This window comes from Camelus bactrianus, chromosome 4 (assembly GCF_048773025.1).
Source record: "Camelus bactrianus isolate YW-2024 breed Bactrian camel chromosome 4, ASM4877302v1, whole genome shotgun sequence".
Classification (NCBI taxonomy): domain Eukaryota; kingdom Metazoa; phylum Chordata; class Mammalia; order Artiodactyla; family Camelidae; genus Camelus; species Camelus bactrianus.
Window position 1 is genome coordinate 85,798,064 of NC_133542.1, and position 18,026 is coordinate 85,816,089.

The 18,026-nt window shown below is 38.3% G+C and overlaps 1 long non-coding RNA gene across 2 annotated transcripts in view; it reads left to right on the forward strand.

The window, feature by feature from the left end:
- The window catches only part of LOC141577544 (uncharacterized), a 72,137-nt gene that overhangs the window by 20,307 nt on the left and 33,804 nt on the right, over window positions 1–18,026 (forward strand). Inside the window, exon 2 of one of the 2 annotated variants that reach the window (XR_012506715.1) lies at window positions 1–18,026. This exon is cut by the window's right edge and continues 33,804 nt beyond it. The exons of the other annotated variant lie outside the window; for it this stretch is intronic. This is a non-coding gene — a long non-coding RNA (uncharacterized LOC141577544). 2 annotated transcript variants of the gene reach the window in all.

The following is an 18,026-nucleotide window of genomic DNA, read 5'->3' on the forward strand; positions in this document are numbered from 1 at the left end:
TACAATGTTGAAAAGGAGTGGGGAGGGAACCTCATCTTAGCCTTCACTTCTGAAGGACAATTTCACAGGACACAGAATTCTGAATTGGTGAGTTTCTTCTCTCAATATAGCAAATGTATCAGTCCACTCCTTTTTTGTTCACATGCTTTCTCATAGGAATCTGATGTAATTCTTATATTTTTTCCTTTGTAGGTAACGTGTAGTTTTGTTCTGGCTTCTTTCAGGATATTTTATTTATCTTTGATTTTTTTGAAGTTTGAATATGATATACCAAGGGTGAGTTTTTTATCTGTTTGTTTGGGGGTGATTTTTTTTTTTTTTTTTTTTTTTTTTTTTTTTTGGCATTTATCCTGCTTGCTTTTCTCTGAGGTTCCTGTATCTGTGGTTTGGTGTCCAACATTGATTTTGGGAAATTCTCAGTCATCATTGTTTCCAATATTGTTTCTGTTTCTTTCTCTCTTTCTTCTTGTATTTCCCTTGTGCATATGTTACATCTTTTGTAATTGTCCCACAGATCTTGGATATTCTGGGGGATTTTTTTTTTCCAGTCTTTTTACTCTTTGCTTCTCAGTTTTGGAAGTTTTTATCAACATTTCCTCAAATTCAGAGATTCTTTCTTCAGTTATGTCCAGTCTACTAATGAGCTCATCAAAAGCCTTCTTTATTTCTGTTACAATGTTTTTTGATATTTAGCCTTGCTTTTTGCTTCTTAAAATTTTTATCTGTCTGCTGACATTACCCACCTGTTCTAAAACAGGTTCTCAAACAATAATATGCACCCAGAGTTCTTGTTAAAAATGTGTATTCTGATTCGTTAGGTCTGGGGTGGGGCCTGAGCTTCTGCATTTTAACAAGTTTTGAAGACACGCCAATACTGCTGATCCACAGATCACACTTTGAGTAGCAAGAGGGGATGACCTCAGATGAGCCCTCATTATTTATGAAACACAGCTGGGAATGGCTAGGAAGGTACTGTGTTACAACAGGAGGAACAATGTGTCAGTATCAAATAACATTAGTTCAAGTTTAAGACCCGCCACTTGCTAGCTATCCGTTCCCAAAGACATGCAATGATTCTGAGCTTCAGTTTCCTTATCTGTTACGTGTGTGTAATCCCTATCTTACATAGCTCAGAATACAGTGGAGTTTCTTCTAATTTGAAGGTTAGGGTCTAAGCAAGTGAGTAAGGTAGAAATGTATGAATGCACATATGTATGGATGGATATGTATATATGTACATATACATATCCTTGGAAGTACCTTTAAATCTCCCATTAAATACATCTTTTCATTAACTCTAATGCAGGTAGGTAGAGGCCTTGCATACTCATCTAGACAGTGATCTCTTCCTAGAAAGTTGGCATCATGGTTTGTCATAGCATCTTCAGTCTCATGAGGTTCAAATTCCCTTCTATCACAAGAAGGAGTGGAGGGTACAGTAATAGTACAAATGCCCTAAGGATTGCCCCCCCTGATCCTTGAAGACACAAGAGTAATTTCAAATTAACTTTCAATATATTTGTGTAAACTGTTGTATCCTTTTCAAAAAGAATAATCCACAATGTTCACTTATAAACAGAAACTTAAGTTGCAACAGATGTTTCCGTTTTTGAAAATGTTCTTGAATTCATTGGCAGACCTTTGCCCTAAACTGATGAATTAATTTGTTTGGGTCAGATTTCATAAATCTGCTAATAATTCTTCCCTTTACACATATTGACTTGATTTTTTATTTTTTAGATCTATAGCATGTGGTTTAAATGTTTTAACCTTTACTACTTTAATCAGCTAACATTTACTTCAGGGTTGGATGATGACCGACCATTGAAAGACATAGCTAACTAAGATATAAAGTCCAATTTGTCAGTTAAGCAAAGCTGCATATCTAAATAATAAGTAGAAATCAGTCTGTGTCACTGAATTTGAAGTGTTTGATGTAGCTCTCTTTCAGGGATATGCTGAAGATAAACTTCTAGGTATTGCTACAAAGCTTGGACATGCATATTGTTGCCACACTTAGATGCAGCTGGTTTAGCTTGGTGTATACAAGCAGGCTTTTAAGTCTATAAGTAGGTTTATTTATGATGTGTTAGACTCTCTTTTTCATTAATACGTGAAAGCTAAGTACCAATTTAGCATGGTTCAAATCAGGCTTTAATACAAAATTCAGCAGAGCTTTTAAAATTTTAGTCTTGTTAACTCATTACACTAAACTTGAGATGCACATTGCTTACCATAAACAAGTTTAAGATCAAGTTTGGTAAAAATCTTTCAGAGTGTATATAAGCCTTTTTAAAGAGTGTCTGTTAGAAAACTTTATTTCTAGAGCCCAATTAACCGTCATGGTTTTTTCCTTGTGGTTAATTGTAACAGGGCAATGAGAGAAATTCAGTGGATCACTTACTGGCCATAACAAATATGGATTTAAGTTGATAACATTTTACTTTTTGATCTGAGCACGCTTGTTGTCTAGGATTCCCATTAGATCATAAGACTGATCATAATTTCCAGGAGAATGCCATTTGGTTATGACTGTTCCAATCTTAGGTTGGTTAGGTTTAAGACAAAGGATAAAGCACAGTTAGAATAGTGGTTCTCAAACTTGAGTATGCATTAGAGTTACCTGAAGTACTAGTTAAAAAACAAAGATTGCTACTGGAGTGCCAAGGTTATTCAATGGGAAAGGACAGTCTTTTCAACAAATGATGCTGGGAAAACTGACTATCCACATACAAAAGAATAAAGTTGGACATTTATCTTGAACCATAAACAAAAATTAACTCAAAATAGATCAAGAACCTAAACATAATATGAGCTAAAAACTATGAAATGCTTAGAAGAAAACATAGGAGGAAATATACATGACATTAGATTTGGCAATGATTTCTTAGAAATAACACCAAAAGTATAAGAAACAAAAGAAAATAATGGATAATTGAACATCATGAAAATTTAAAGCATTTGTGCATCAAAAGACACTATCAAGAGAGTGAAAAGATAGCCCACATAATGGGAGAAAATATTTGCAAATTATATATCTAATATCCAGAATATAAAGAGAACTCCTAAAACTCAACAACCAAAAGTTAACAACCTAATTCAAAAAATGGACAAAGGACTTGAATAGATGGATATTTCTCCAAAGAAGATATACAAATGACCAGTAAGCACATGAAAAGACGCTTACCATCACTAGTCATTAGGAGAATGTTTTACCACAGTGAGATACTGTTTCACACCTGTTAGGATTGCTATTACTTAAGAAAAAAAAAAAAGGTGGGAGGATAAAGCTCAAGTGGTAGAGCACAAGCTTAGCATACAAAAGGTCCTGGGTTCAATCCCCAGTACCTCCTCTAAAAATAAATAAGTAAATCTAACTACCTCCCACCACCAATAAAAATAAATAAAAATATATATATAAAAAAAGATTAAACAGCAAGTATTGACAAGGATGTGGAGAAATTAGAACCCGTGTACATTGCTGGGGGGAATGTAAAATGGTGCAGTCACTGTAGAAAACAGTTTGGTGGTACTTCAAAGAGTTAACATAGAATTACCATATGATCCAGCATATACTCATAAGAATTGAAATTAGGGACCCATATACTGTATATTAATGTCATAACAGCATTATCCACAATAGCTAAAAGATGGAAACAACCCAAATATCTGTCAATAGGTCAATGGCTAAACAAACTGTGTTCTATGCATACAATGGAATATTATTCAGCTGTTAAAAAGAATGAAATTCAGACAGATGTTACAACATAGATGATCCTTGAAAATACTATGCTAAGTAAAATAAGTCAGACATAGGAAGACAAATATTGAATGATTCCATTTATATGAGTTATCTAGAGTAGGCAAGTTCATGGAGATAGAAAATGAAGTAGAGGGATTGGGGAGTGAGGTGGAGGAAGTGAGGAATTGTTATTTACTAGGTAGAGAATTTCTGTTTGAAATGATGGAAACATTTCTGGAAATGGACAAGGTAGTGGGTGCACAGCAGCGTCAATGCACTTAACGCTACTGAATTGTACACCATACAAATGGTTTAGAGGGCGTATTTATGTCATGTGTATTTTGTCACACACACAAACTCCACAGATTCCTAGGCCCTATCCACAGAGTTTCAGACTCTAAGGGTCTGTATTGGAGCCTGTATTGGAGAATTTACATTTCCCTGGTGATGCTCATCCCGCTGACCTAGAAACCACACTTGAAGAAACCTCTCCTTTAAAGACTGGTTTTTCTCATCCAACAAGAGAAGAAATTCGAAAGATTCAAAAAAAAAAAAAAATCCAAATTGTAGTCCAACTCTGGTTGAAGATAGTAGGTACCAGAAACTCAGTGTTAAAAAGAATTCTTGAATCACGTCCAGGCTCCACAGAACAGAGCTCCAGGACAGAGTAGTGACACACACCCCAGGTGCAGGAGAAGCAGCCCACAGCACAGATGCCATGTCTTTATCACCCACGGGGTTGATTGGTTTTCATCTTGCTCTTGATGTATCCATTTTATAGTACAATCTCCCTATTATAGTCGAGTTTAATTCATATCACAGAATTTTATTTCTTTGGTGCAAGGCTTCAGCAAAAGTTAAATCAACATGGTCCAGTCAGGGTGTTGGGATTGGGGGCAAGGGTGCGGTGGGGAAGGATGAGGTAGGGGCTTGGAGGAGGAGGGAGGAGAGGATGGGGATAAAGTAAAGAAGGCACTAGGGTAAAATCTGACAGATCAAGTTGGAGAACAGAGTGGCAAACGGAACTAATTATGTGCAAAGATTTCTTGTGGCAATGAGTTTTTCAGGGACCAGCCCCGTCACTGGTTCAGAATCTCTTAAGCATGGCTTTTCTTAGGCACATTGTACCAGAAGCCTGGGTTACATCTGGAATTCAAGAACTCTTCACGTTTTAAATATATGGCCTAGAGAACACATGTGGTCCACAGGCTGCATTTTTGCCACCCACAATTTTGGGCCACATTTATAGGAGCCAGTGAAAGAATCAATCTGCTGTGGCAAAATAAAATCTAACACTTGAAAAAAATATTATCCAAATAGGCATTTATAAATGTTGCCATATTAAGCACTCAAGGGATCCCATTAATAATAAACTTTAGACACAAAAGGCATTTAGGTCACAAGTTACGTTGCAAGTTATAAATAGAGGACGAAGCAGCTGAGAATGTGAAGTCTGGAGTCCTAAATTCTGTTGCTAGCTTAAGCACAGGCCTGAAAAAAGTGTTCACCTCTCAGTGTAACACTTTCTCGCGTATCTACAAGACACTTAGACAAATGACATACAGATAAGACCAAGCGTCTGTCTTGAAAGTGTTTAAAATCTAATGAAGAGGGTAAGAAAAATACATGCCAATAAATGCAAGATATGCTAATAAAGATGTTATGAGAGAGAAACAAGCAAGACATTGACCAAGATTTAAAAAAAAAACAAACAGTAAATAAGGTGTTAACGTCTCCGTATTCCACTAGGAAAGTCTTAGCATGTCCAGTTCCCAGTACAAAGTAGGCATTTGATAAGTGGCTTTTTGAGTGAACCATATCTGTCCCCAGGCCTAAACAGTCTGCTAATGGCCTAGTCTACAATTTATACACTCTTAATTTGCATAATTAGACTCAGTACTTACTTCTGTGCCACAAAATCACACATTGATTAATGCATTAATAATCGCAAAATGCTTTATAGTCTTGGGCTGCTCAGGCGGAAGATGAGCAACTTTTGTACAATCTACCAAATAAAAAATAACTCAAAGAGGGATCTGAATAGGAGAGGATATTGAGAGAACCACAAATACAAATATAGAAAAGGAGAGGTTAAAATCTGTATGTAGGGTCAGAGAGTTGGAGGAGATGATTATGTATTGTTTACCTCCGAAACTCACATCGCTTTCTACCAGAGGAACAGGAAATAATTCTTCAGAGAAGGCTGTTAGAAGTGCTAGGAACAGTTTATGAATCAGTCCAAGTTTCTCGTAGCATCCAATTCATATCACACAGCACGTTTGGCACACTGACCCACTTTTGCAGGAGGCTAAAATGGAATATTTCTGAGCGTTGAAATCGTTTCATTTTGTACACTGGAGGGTAATTCCTGCAGATTAGGCTAGATGTGCAAGTGGCAGTTTCTGTTGCAGAGAAAAAGCAAAAGGAGTTGAGCTTAAAATAGAAATCCCCTGGAGACTGTAAGCAACTGAGCCTTAACAGTAAGTTAACAGTTTGCTCTTGGGTGTGTGGGTGAGGAGAGAAGTGAGAAACAGGAGATAGCGTGAGGACCAGGGAATCCTTGGAAGGGCTGTGCTGTTTTAAAAAGATACACAGAGAGAGGATAAAAGGAAAGGCACTAGAAAAAGAAGAAACAGACCATGAACCCGGTGTAGATGTGTTTTCCTAAGGACCTGAGCCAATTTGGCCATAAACTACTGTTAGCTTCCCTTTTGTCTCAGATAACAGCATCTGAGGAAGAAGTCTGATGTGGATAAGGGTTAGTGACTTAACCACAACCTCCCCATCAGGTTAGAAAGAAAGCAAGTCTCACCAAATTCTGCTACCTTATAACCATATATCAAACACACATTCTCAAATCAGCAGGCCCCAAACATTTCTTACCACCTGTTCCATAGACTACAAAGTCCCAACTTCCTATCCTTTTAAGTGCTCTGACCACTACATTGCATGAAAAGCTCATCTGAGGAAATCGGGATCATGTTCTAGAAGCAGGATTTTTGTTAACCTTTTTGGTTGCTCATCAGGACCTTAACCAGTGACTGGACACAGGACCATTCAGGGATCTAGCGTGGGTGCTATGGCCCAGGACACAGGATAAATAGACCCTCTGGATTCTCACATCTCTTACATTCAAGGGGGGAAGTTTAAAAAAAATAATAAAAATTTTTAGTTTATTCATGCATCTTGAATACTTTTAAATTCAACAGTTAGAGCTCATGTATAGTGTCTACCATGATGGTCCACAGGTCACTGTTGTCATCAGTAAAAACTTGTTTTCAACATTCACTATGCTAATTAGAAAAGCCCCAGGAATTGGTCAAGGATGTCCCCTGAGTGTGGCCTTTGCGGTTGAATGCAAGCTCACCATCTCAGATTATGGATTCTTGGTTAGAGCAACTGATAGCGCCTGGCCTCTGCACAAGTATTTTGTGATCAGGTGTAGACATCGCGGTCACCTGCATTTGGAGGGGTCAGGGGAGTGAGGGTGCATAAAAGACAAAATCCACACACTTAACAATTTTGAGTTAAAACTAACCTACCGACTAGAGTTTCCCAGCCAAGTATTTTTCTGTTATTTTATTAAACACATCCTATCAGTTGTGACTCCTCAGGCCTTGAATTTTCCAGGAAAATAAAGCTGTTGGCTCTTCTCCAGCAAAGAAAGATGTTTACTCTTTGCTTATCACTGCTGGAGACATGTACTTTTCTTACCTCACTCCTCCAGGAAGCCTAAAAGATAAAAATTTGAAATGATAACAGACTTCAAAGAATACATTTTAATCTTACCTCCTGCCTGGATAGCAATTGCAAGTCAACTAGCTGATTTTTATAAAAATCGCCTGTAAAATATCTTTCAGTAACAATTTGAAGTTAGTGACTATTTTTCATTGGCTGTAGCTTCTTGGAGTTAAGATGCTGAAACTGCAGAAATATCATGCTGAAACCTGCCAGGTTAGAGGCATTCTGGATAAATACTCTTCTAAACTTTACTAATTTGGGCAATAATTCTGCCAAAGTTCCACCAAGAAATAATCTAAATGGAAAAACTAGGTTAGGAATCAAAAGAGGAGGTGTCAGAGATAAAAACACATCCAAATTCATGTGTAATCGCAAAATAATACTGTTCATTGGCCGAGAAACCCAAGGAGACTTTTATGTCATCTCTCATCAACAGATCAGATTTAGGAATGATTTATAATTAGCCAATAAACTGGGCTGCAAAATCATCAACTCGCTCTTAAAATACCCCTGAGCATTCAGGCTCTAAGTCTAACTAATCATATGTGTAGAATAAGTACAAGGGTTAATGAAACTGACACAAAGGGAGGCTGTCGTCAAATTTATAAAGCTTATTTGATGGAGCAAAGAATTCATGAGCCTCGATTTGGCTGTTCTGTGGAAGCAGCCTCCTTGACAGCCATGTTAACGGACAGTTTAATAGACAGTTTAAAACAAACTGCAATTACCCCATGCCTGGCCGGCCCGTCCCCATTTTAATAGACTCTACTAGAACAAACAAGTCTGGCTAAGTCAGAAAGTCGGCATCTTAATTAAAACTCTCAAAAACAAACAAAAGTCCACTTAATTTCGAAAAGAAACTGGCCATATGAAAAGTGGAAGTAAATTCAATTTCAGCAGGAGACAGCCACATAAGCCACCAATGAATGAAGACATGCAGACCCAGTGGTGCCTGACAGAAATCCAGTGTCAGATTCAGCGTTTCATAGTTAGAGCTGGGTAACTCTCTCCTCTTTCCAACCTCAGTGCAATCATAATTAGTAATAATTTGGAAAACGGCACTCAGTGAAGATCGTTATGCCTCTACAACTGTTTAAATCCGTCTCTGGACATTGATCTTTGATAACTAACTACTCATCATAATGAAAGAGCAGGTACCACTCCTTCAAGACAGACTCACAGGTACCCCTATTGTATTTTCAGAAGAGCTACTGTCCATCCTCCTTGATCACACATGACTCAGCGTGTCAGCACCCAAAGCTGTAGGTGTCTCCATCCAATATTCTGAATGACGCTCGAGTGGACTAGTGGGCATCACTTGGTGACAATGAGTTTCCTACAGACCTTTTCCATACTCAGCTTTTTCTTACTGAGAAGGTGGTTGAAATGCTGCTCCATATTTATTAATCTGATGCCATAGGCTAAGCCATATGATCCCAGAAGATTTCAGAGTACAAATATTCTGTCAAAGCGTGTGGTAAAACCACTAATAGAAGCATGCAGAACAGAATAATAAAAATCAGATTCCAGTTTTAAGTGGTATAAAACAGGACACTGTCCTAGCTCTCCTGTTAAGCTTGAATCTATGTAACAACACGATAGGTCAGTGTCATGGTTTTTAATAACTTAATCCAGTAGCTATGATAAGAACCAAGGAAACTGGTGGACAAGTGTTATTGGGGAAATGCTCAATATGGGAAGCAGAAATTACTGTTAGCATAGAGCCTTCATCATTCAGATGGAAATGTCAACAATTCTAGTGAACAGCCCAGTTTTATTTGTTCATTTCTGAAGGGGAAGAATTCAGTTCCAAGAGACTATCATTCTCCTTAAAAAGGTATCATATAGTAAAAAATTTAGTTTTTTTAAATGACCATGGTGAGTGCATTAGTTTGCTAGAGCCACCGTAACAAAGCACCCGAGGCTGAGTGGCTTAAGTGACAGAAATTAATATCCTCACAGTTCTGGGGCCATCAACGTGTCAGCAGGACTGATTTTTTCCGAGGCCTCTTTCGTTGGCTTGTCGACGGCCGTCTTCTCCCCAGTCTTCGCATGCTCTTCCCTCTGTGCAAGTGTCTGTATCCTAATCTCCAACTCTTGTAAAAACATCGCGTGTTGGATTAGGGCCCTCCCTAATGACCTCATGTTACCGTGCTTCACCTCTTTAAAGACCCTGTCTCCAGATACGGTCTTATTCTGAAGCGCTGGGGGTTAGGGCTTCAGTATCTGAATTTTGAGGAGGACGCAGTTCAGCCCATAACAGTGAGCAATTAAAAATACTCGTCCTGCAAATTCAAGGCGAAGTTCTCTCTTCTATACTCTATAGTGCTGAACTCCGAGGCACCGAAGGGAATGGAAATCTGCTCTTTGGGGAAACAGGATCTACTCCTTGCTGCCTAATTGAGACACCTAACTCCTGCGTTTAAAACAGAACCCTTTTCCTGCCACCCTGAGCCTATCCTTCCTCATCTGCCCCTCGCCCTCCCAGTCTTTCCATTCAGCGTATGTCAGCACTGTCACCCAGTAACTTTGCAAAAATCGAGGCATCCTTTTTGATTCTTGTCTTCCTCCCATACCCCATATTCTATTCTACAGCAAATCCTGTCTATCTCCTTTCACAGCGTGGTCTAAATCCTACCCTCCCTCACTGCCTCCACCACTTGAACCCCTGCTGGGAGTCCTCAATCCTCCTGTTGGTCTCCAGCTTCTTCTTTTGGCCCTTTCCATCTATTGTCCCTGTGGTAGCCAAAGCGATCCTTTTAAAAAGTAAATCAGATCAAATCACATCACTCTTAGGAAATAAAATCTCAATTAAATTCTTGCTGTTGTCTACAGGGCTGAGCATCACGCGGCCCCTGGATAACCCTCTGACCTCCGTTTCTGCCAGTTTCCCTTTACCTGGTCTATCTGAGTTCACTATTTATTGTCTCAATGCCTGCCATAGAGTATTTGATCAATAATATCAATCGTCTGAATGAGTGAAGGAGTGAATTAATGGACCTTTGCAAGTCCATTTCCATGAGGACGCGGAATGGCCCTCCATCTAGGGGAGAAAAAAAAGTAAGTCAAGTTGTTTAAATTTTCTAAGAAATGTCTATCTGACAGTCCACACATACGATGTCTAAGGCATGGCAGTCTTTCCACGCAGGCGGCCACACCGACTCCTCACTATCTGGCAACTTGGCATTGAGTGAGAACCAGACATGCTCACTTCCCCCCTCTCTATACCTTCAAAGCCCTACCTGTATACCAAGTTAGACTTTTAAAAATTGCTATTTCAAGACCATATAATCTCATAGAAATGTTCTGTGCTGTCCCTGGGCCTCATTTGGTATTGCTCATGGCCGGGTGGCCGAGTACATGCTGTATAAGAATGACCCACATAAATATGTTTCTGATTTTTTAAATTGCTGTCTAAAGATATCGGTGATGTTGCTCAAATACCCTTTGTATCTGGATCTTTGTGGCAGATTTGATTTTGAGATATAGTTCCAGGAAAGTGTTTCTCTGCCTTTATCAATGAAGACAACATAACACGTATTTTCTTTTTTATCTTGGCTCCAGGAAGCATTCCTCTGCTTTAGCCAAGGCGTAACCACAGACCCATGTCTGTGTCTTAAGACATACGGTCTCTTGTGTCAATTTAGCACCGAGTTGATTGAATATTTAGCAGTTACCCAGTTATATTTATCCATTAAAAATCTACATAGGTCAATTAGAAATTATAAGTTTTCCCTTGTAATTAATCAAAATATTCAAGGTGGTTGGGTCTATCCATTTAAAAATCTACATAATTAGAAATTGTAAGTCTTCCCTTGTAATTAATCAAAATATTCAAGGTGGTTGGGTCTATCCGTTTAAAAATCTACATAATTAGAAATCTCAAGTTTTCACCTGTAATTGATCAAAATATTCAAGGTGGTTGGGTGTGTAGAAACAATAAAATGTTAGTTGGCATGGCAAACAGTTGATAATTTTATGTGAGAGTGTTATCTGGTCTTGAGTCAGAATTAAAGATGATCAAGCATTAGACTTGAGAAGTAAAATCTTAATTTGTGTCTGATTGAAGGTCAAGCTTATATTTGACTTTTTGTTTTACATTCTTTTTACATGGATTAACCCTTATTATTATTATTATTATCATTATTATTATTATTATTATTATTATTATTATTATTATTACTAGTGGATTCTTTACATGGATTGGTCCCTTTTGATATTATTTTAATATTGATAAATTAAATATTTAATCATAAATAAATGTAATTAACATTCATTTCTTCTTGGTCACAAAAATTTCTATTTGACATGGGAAATAAAAAATGATTCTTTCAGTGTTTACATTCCCACCAACGGGGCACAAGGATTCCCTTTCCTTCACATCCTCACCAACACTTGTTATTTCTTGTCTTTTTGATAATAGCCATTCTAACGGGTATGAGGTGACATTTCACTGTAGTTTTGATTTGCATTTGATTTGCATTACGATTAGTGATGTTGAGCACCTTTGCATGTACCTGTTGGCCATCAGTGTGTCTTCTTTGGAAAAATGTCTATTCAGATTCTCTGCCCATTTTTTAATTAGATTTTTTTTTTTTTTTTGCTATTGAGTTCTTTATATATTTTGCATATTAAGTCCTTATCAGATATATGATCTGCATATATTTTCACCTGTTTGGTAGGTTGCCTTTTTTACTTTGTTGATGGTTTCCTTTGCTGTGCAGAAACCTTTTAGTTCGATGTAGTCCTACTTGTTTGTTTTTGCTTTTGTTCCCTTTGCTTTTGATGCCATATCCAAAAAAATCACTGTTAAGATGTTACAGGAGCTTACCACCTATGTTTGCTTCTAGGGGTTTTATGGCTTCAGGTTTTACTTTCAAATCTTTAATCCATTTTGAGTTAATTTTTGTGTATGGTATAAGATAGTGACCCAGTTTCATTCTTCTGCATGAGGCTATCTAGTTTTTGTAACACCATTTACTGAAAAGACAATCTTTCCCCATTGTATATGCTTGCTTCTTTTGACATAAATTAATTGACCATATATGCATGGGTTTATTTCTGGGCTCTCTATTCTGTTCCATTGATCTATGCCAATACTATACTGTTTTGATAACTACAGCTTTGTAATATAGTTTGAAATTAGGAAGCATGCTGCCTCTAGCTCTGTTGTTTTTTCTCAAGATTGCTTTGGCTATTCAGGCTCTGTTGTGGTTCCATACAAATTTTAGGATTGTTGTATTTCTGTGAAAAATGCCTTCAGCATTTTGATAGGGATCGTATTGAATCTATAGATTGCTTTGGGTAGTATGGGCATTTTAACAATATTGGTTCTTTCAATCCATGAGCACAGAATATTTTCCCACTTATTTGTGTCTTCTTCAGTTTCTCCATCAGTGTCTTATACTTCTCAATGTACAAGTCTTTCACTTTCTTTATCCCTGTGTATTCCATCTTTCTATCTCTTATCTCTCATTCAAAGTTTGCCGTGCAGCTGATTACTGGTGTTGGAGGTGAGGTCAGGATGCTTGGGGCTCTCCATCCAGCAAGGAGATGAGACTAGATGAGATCCACCTGCAAGAAGCAGGTGGAGTTGAGTGAAGCGGGGGTTGATGACAACAAAAATCCCAAGTACACTTGTCTGTCTCATGGATTTTCCTCCAATCAGTTCCCATGGGCTCAGGCTTGAGTTATAAAAACCAGATGCTACAATAAAATAAGATAAGAAAACAAAAAGCTGTTCCAAGAAAACACAATCAGTTCCACCAAAGCCTTCATGGGCATCAGCAGCTTTGGCCCCAGGGGCATGACAGCATCAAGAGATGGCACCGGTGGCATGGCGGGGATGCCTGGTTGCTGGCTTCTGCAGCCACTGAAGATGGTAGCATCAGATTTATGCCATAGCAGATGGGTCCCTGGGTATTGACAGGAGGTACAGATCAGCCACCCTAGTGCAGGTCTGTATGTCAGCAGTGGCTGTGCCTGTGGTGGCTTCAGTGGCATAGCTGCTGCTCTGGGCACTGGCAGCAGGAAGAGACATGCCAGTGGCCCGTGTGTGGAGCGTTCTGTAAAGGCGACTGGTATAACTCTACCCTTAGGCAGGGTGGTTATACCTGGAATAAGAAAGATTTTGCTTCTTGCTACCAAGAATTGGATCTACTAGGGTGAATCAGAAAGAGATCTCTGCATCCCACCAAACCAGATAGATAACATTCTTCCTATCAGAAATTAATTTTTATTGATAAGTAAATTGTGTGAAAGCCACATCTCCAGCCTCAGCCAGAAGAAATACGAATGCAAATGTCAACATGTCAAATCCATGTTCTTCTCTGATCCTCTTGTACTGCAGTTTCTGCAGGGTTTGACCTTATCTTCATGTGAACATTATTAGTCAAAGACGTTGAAGGAATAGTGCAGTTTCATTGATTTTTGAAAGAAGGTAGAGAAGACACATGGAGAAGGAATTTTTTTTTAGCAATTTGCATAGTAAAGGAGGAGATGGGCACTTGGAGTAACTGATTGTGTTTACTCAATCTAAATTCTTTTCTAATATTAGAAAAGAGAGTAACTGTATCTAAATTCTTTTCTAATATACAAATAGCTCATACTGCTTAATATTAAAAAACCAAACAATCCCATCAAAAACTGAGCTGAAGATCTAAATAGACATTACTCCAAAGAAGACAGCCAGATGGGCAACAGGCACATGAAAAGATGCTCAGTATCGCTAATTATTAGAGAAATGCAAATCAAAACTTCAATGAGGTATCACCTCACACCAGTCAGAATGTCCATCATTAAAAAGTCTACAAATGATAAATGCTGGAGACGGTGTGGAGAAAAAGGAACCCTCCGACACTGTTGGTGGAAATGTAAATTGGTTCTGCCAGTATGGAGAACAGTATGGAGTTTCCTTAAAAAACTAAAAATAGACTTACCATATGATCCAGTAATCCCACTTCTGGGCATATATCCAGAGAAAACTCTATTTCAGAAAGATACATGCACCCCAGTGTTCATAGCAGCACTATTTGCAATAGCCAAGACATGGAAGCAATCTTAATGTCCATTAACAGATGAATGGATAAAGAATATGTGCTATTCATGCAATGGAATACTATTCAACCACAAAAATGAATGAAACAATGCCACGCAACGCGGATGAATCTAGAGATCATCATATTAAGTGAAGTAAGTCAGACAGAGAAAGAAAAATATCATATGATATCACACATACATGGAATCTAAAAAAAAAATGATACAAATGAACTTACAAACCAGAAATAGACTCACAGACATAGAAAACAAACTTCCAGTTTTCAAAGGGGAAGGGGCAGAAGAGGGATAAATTAGGAGTTTGGGATTAGCATATATACACTACTGTATATAAAACAGATAAACAACAAGGACCTAGTATATAGCACAGGGAACTATATTCAATATCTTGTAATAATATATAATAGAAAAGAATGTGAAAAAGACTATATATATATATATAACTGAATCACTTTGCTGTACCCCTGAAACTAACACAACATTGTAAAACCAACTATACTATAAATAAATAAATAAATAAATAAATAAATAAATAAATAAATAAATAAAATCCGTAGACTTTTTTGTCACAGCTAAAACCTGGAAACAACTTAAAAGTCCTTCAAAAGCAGCTTATTGAATAAATGATAGCATATCTCTATTCTAACATCCTAATCAGCACCCACACCCTGGAAAATAATCAGATAACTCTATATTTTCTAATATGGAAATATCAAAATGTGTATTATTAAATGTAAAAAAAGTTACCGAGGACTATGCTTACGATGATGATCCCAACCGTGGAAAAGGAAAACAAAGAATATTTACATGTAACCTTAACGCAGGTTTTAAATTGTTTCTGCAAAGATAGGTAAGAAATGTTCAACAATCATTATTTTTCTTTTGTTTGTTTTTTGGGGGGCGGGTAATGAGGATTATTCATTGATTTATTTAAACAGAGGTACTGGGAATTGAACCCAGGACCCTGTGCTTGCTAAGCATGCGCTCTACCACTTGAGCTATATCCTCCCCAACAATCATTACTTTTAGGGAGAAGCACTTGGGGTAAAGAATCAAAGAGAAAGGAAACTTTTACTTTTAATTTGTATCTTTATGCATTGTTTGAATTCTAACCAGGCATGTCTATTACATTTACTTTGAAAAATAAATCAATTTTAGTGAATAGTTAATAAAACAGCTAGCAAAATGGTAAATTATTTTAAATTATAATAATGATTAAAAAAAAAAAAAGAATGCCCATGCCAATAAGAAAAGCTTACATGTAATAACTGAAGTTAGCGAAGAGGTAAGATTCCTGAAATTCTGCTGATTTAAAAAAATACACGTTTGATGTAAAAGTCATGTGCCCTGAAGCTAAAATTCAAGAAAAGGCTGAGAAAAGATCTAAAAGAACACAATCACCAATACTCGGTAAAATCCATACCCTGGAGGGGTGGTTTATGTGGAAAGTTTGATTTGGACCTGGATGGCAAGGCGTCTGAATATGTTTGCATATTGTGGTCTCTGATGCTCCCAGAATGGGGTGAAGGAAAAGTTGGGAAGCAGATAATGTTTTTAACAGCATTAGAGCCCTGGGGAATATGACCAATGGGAATCCATTCTATTTCCCCTCTTTTTCAGGAAGTTCCTCAATCTGGCTTCTGCTCACCTTTCCAAGTTTCATGTCTCCTTCCATCTTTCCCAGCCTTTGTCCCAAGGATGTTGACTCATTTACAGACTCTATTTTTTATTGCTTTGTATCCCCAAACCTTAGCATGATGCCTGGACCATAGAAGGTATAATAGATATTTGTTGAATCAGGTAGCTGACCTAGTCATTCAGTAAAGATTGACCCTCTGATTTCCTGGAACCACAGATGGGAGGACTGTTGGGATGGAAAGCAACAGTAGTAACTGAAAATGTAGGAAGCATCATTTTGGGGGATAACTAGGATATGTCCAGCCTTCTCAGGCCAGTCTTGTAGAGAGCTCCTTAACTTCCAGGTTGAAGAGAGAGGAGCAGCCTGGAAGACCTGGGGCATTTGGAACCATTGACTCCTGATGGCAACTGAGAAGCTCACTCACATTTTACCGTATTTGAACATCTGCGTGGCAGCTGGCAAAAATATGAGCTCACAGATCCTTTTCCAAATCTTTAGTCCCACCTAAATTATAGTCACACTTGGGAATTTTTATTGTTCTTCCCAAGGGCTCTGCCCTTAGACAGTTGGAAAGCCCAGCTCCTTTGCGGACAGATGGGACAAACTCTCTGGTGTGATATACACTCCAGACTCTGCTTGCAGGATGAGGCTGTCGCCACCACCCTAGGGCTTAGCCTGAGACAGCATTCTTGTTTGGTCTCCTCCCCTTTTGTTACGCAAAAAACCAGGTTTGCCTCTTGGTGGGTGTCTAGCCAAAAGATGCAATAAAGACAAAAGATAGGGAGAAGGAAGATGTATTCCTTGCAGCAAGTGAGGATCCTTCCCAAAGCAGTGTCTCCCCAAACAGCAAAACTGGGGAAGTTCTAAGCTAAGCGTACGTGCATATTCATAAAGGAGCTTGGGGGACAGAGTCCAAGCTTCAGGTGAGTGAAGTCACGAGAGTCAGAAGAGGCTGACATCATCCTCCCTTAGGTCCCAGTTGACTGGTGGTTGAGCACTTCGGGCTAATCTTCACCCCTGAAACACAACTAAGAGTCTTTACAACGGATGTTTTATCTTTGCTATTGTTACTTCTCTTGCCTGATAGCAGTCTTTTGTTGCTGAATTCTTTTGTTCCCTTCCGGTCATTCATTACTGAGACCTGTTCAAAGATAAGCACTGTGGCCAGGCTTAGATCACACAATGGCTTAGGCCAAAAATGGCTTCTCCTGTGTCAAGAAAGCCATGCCTGGTTCTCTTTCTCCGGGACCTCCTACCCTGTCTGCTTACACTTATGGTTCTGCTTCCCTCCCTCCTGCCTGGTCTCCTTGTGAGCACTTCCTGAGCAAGTCCCTCACAGCTCACAGACACATCTCCCTCTCAGAGAGTAGTTTGTGCTAAACCTGAGCTTACTAAGTGGGGGATATGAATGTGCATAAAATGCGGTAACAATTCTCAAGGCCTTTTCAAGCAAGTTGAACTTGATTTGAAGTTGTACGTGTATTCTTAGTGGAAGACCAACCTCCAATATGTTTAGAAACAGGATGATGACATAGACATTCTTGGAATCTTGAGGACAATCCTTCTGTTTTTATAAAAAGTTGCCTGCCTCATGCGTGCCCGTAGGTTTGACTGTTTGGCCTTGCTTCACTAAATTAAACAAAACAAGCATTATCAAATGTTTAGATTTACTGGAGCCTTAGGCTTCAAGGAGCTTGAGGAGTCATTCCTGACCAGCCCACGAACAGCACTCTCGCTGTAGTAAGGCCATAACCTTTGTGGTGGGGAGGTGGGTTTCCCCAGTTTTATTTTTAAATCTAACAACATAAGCAATGCTAGCCACACCAATTAAAACAAGTAAAGAGTTAA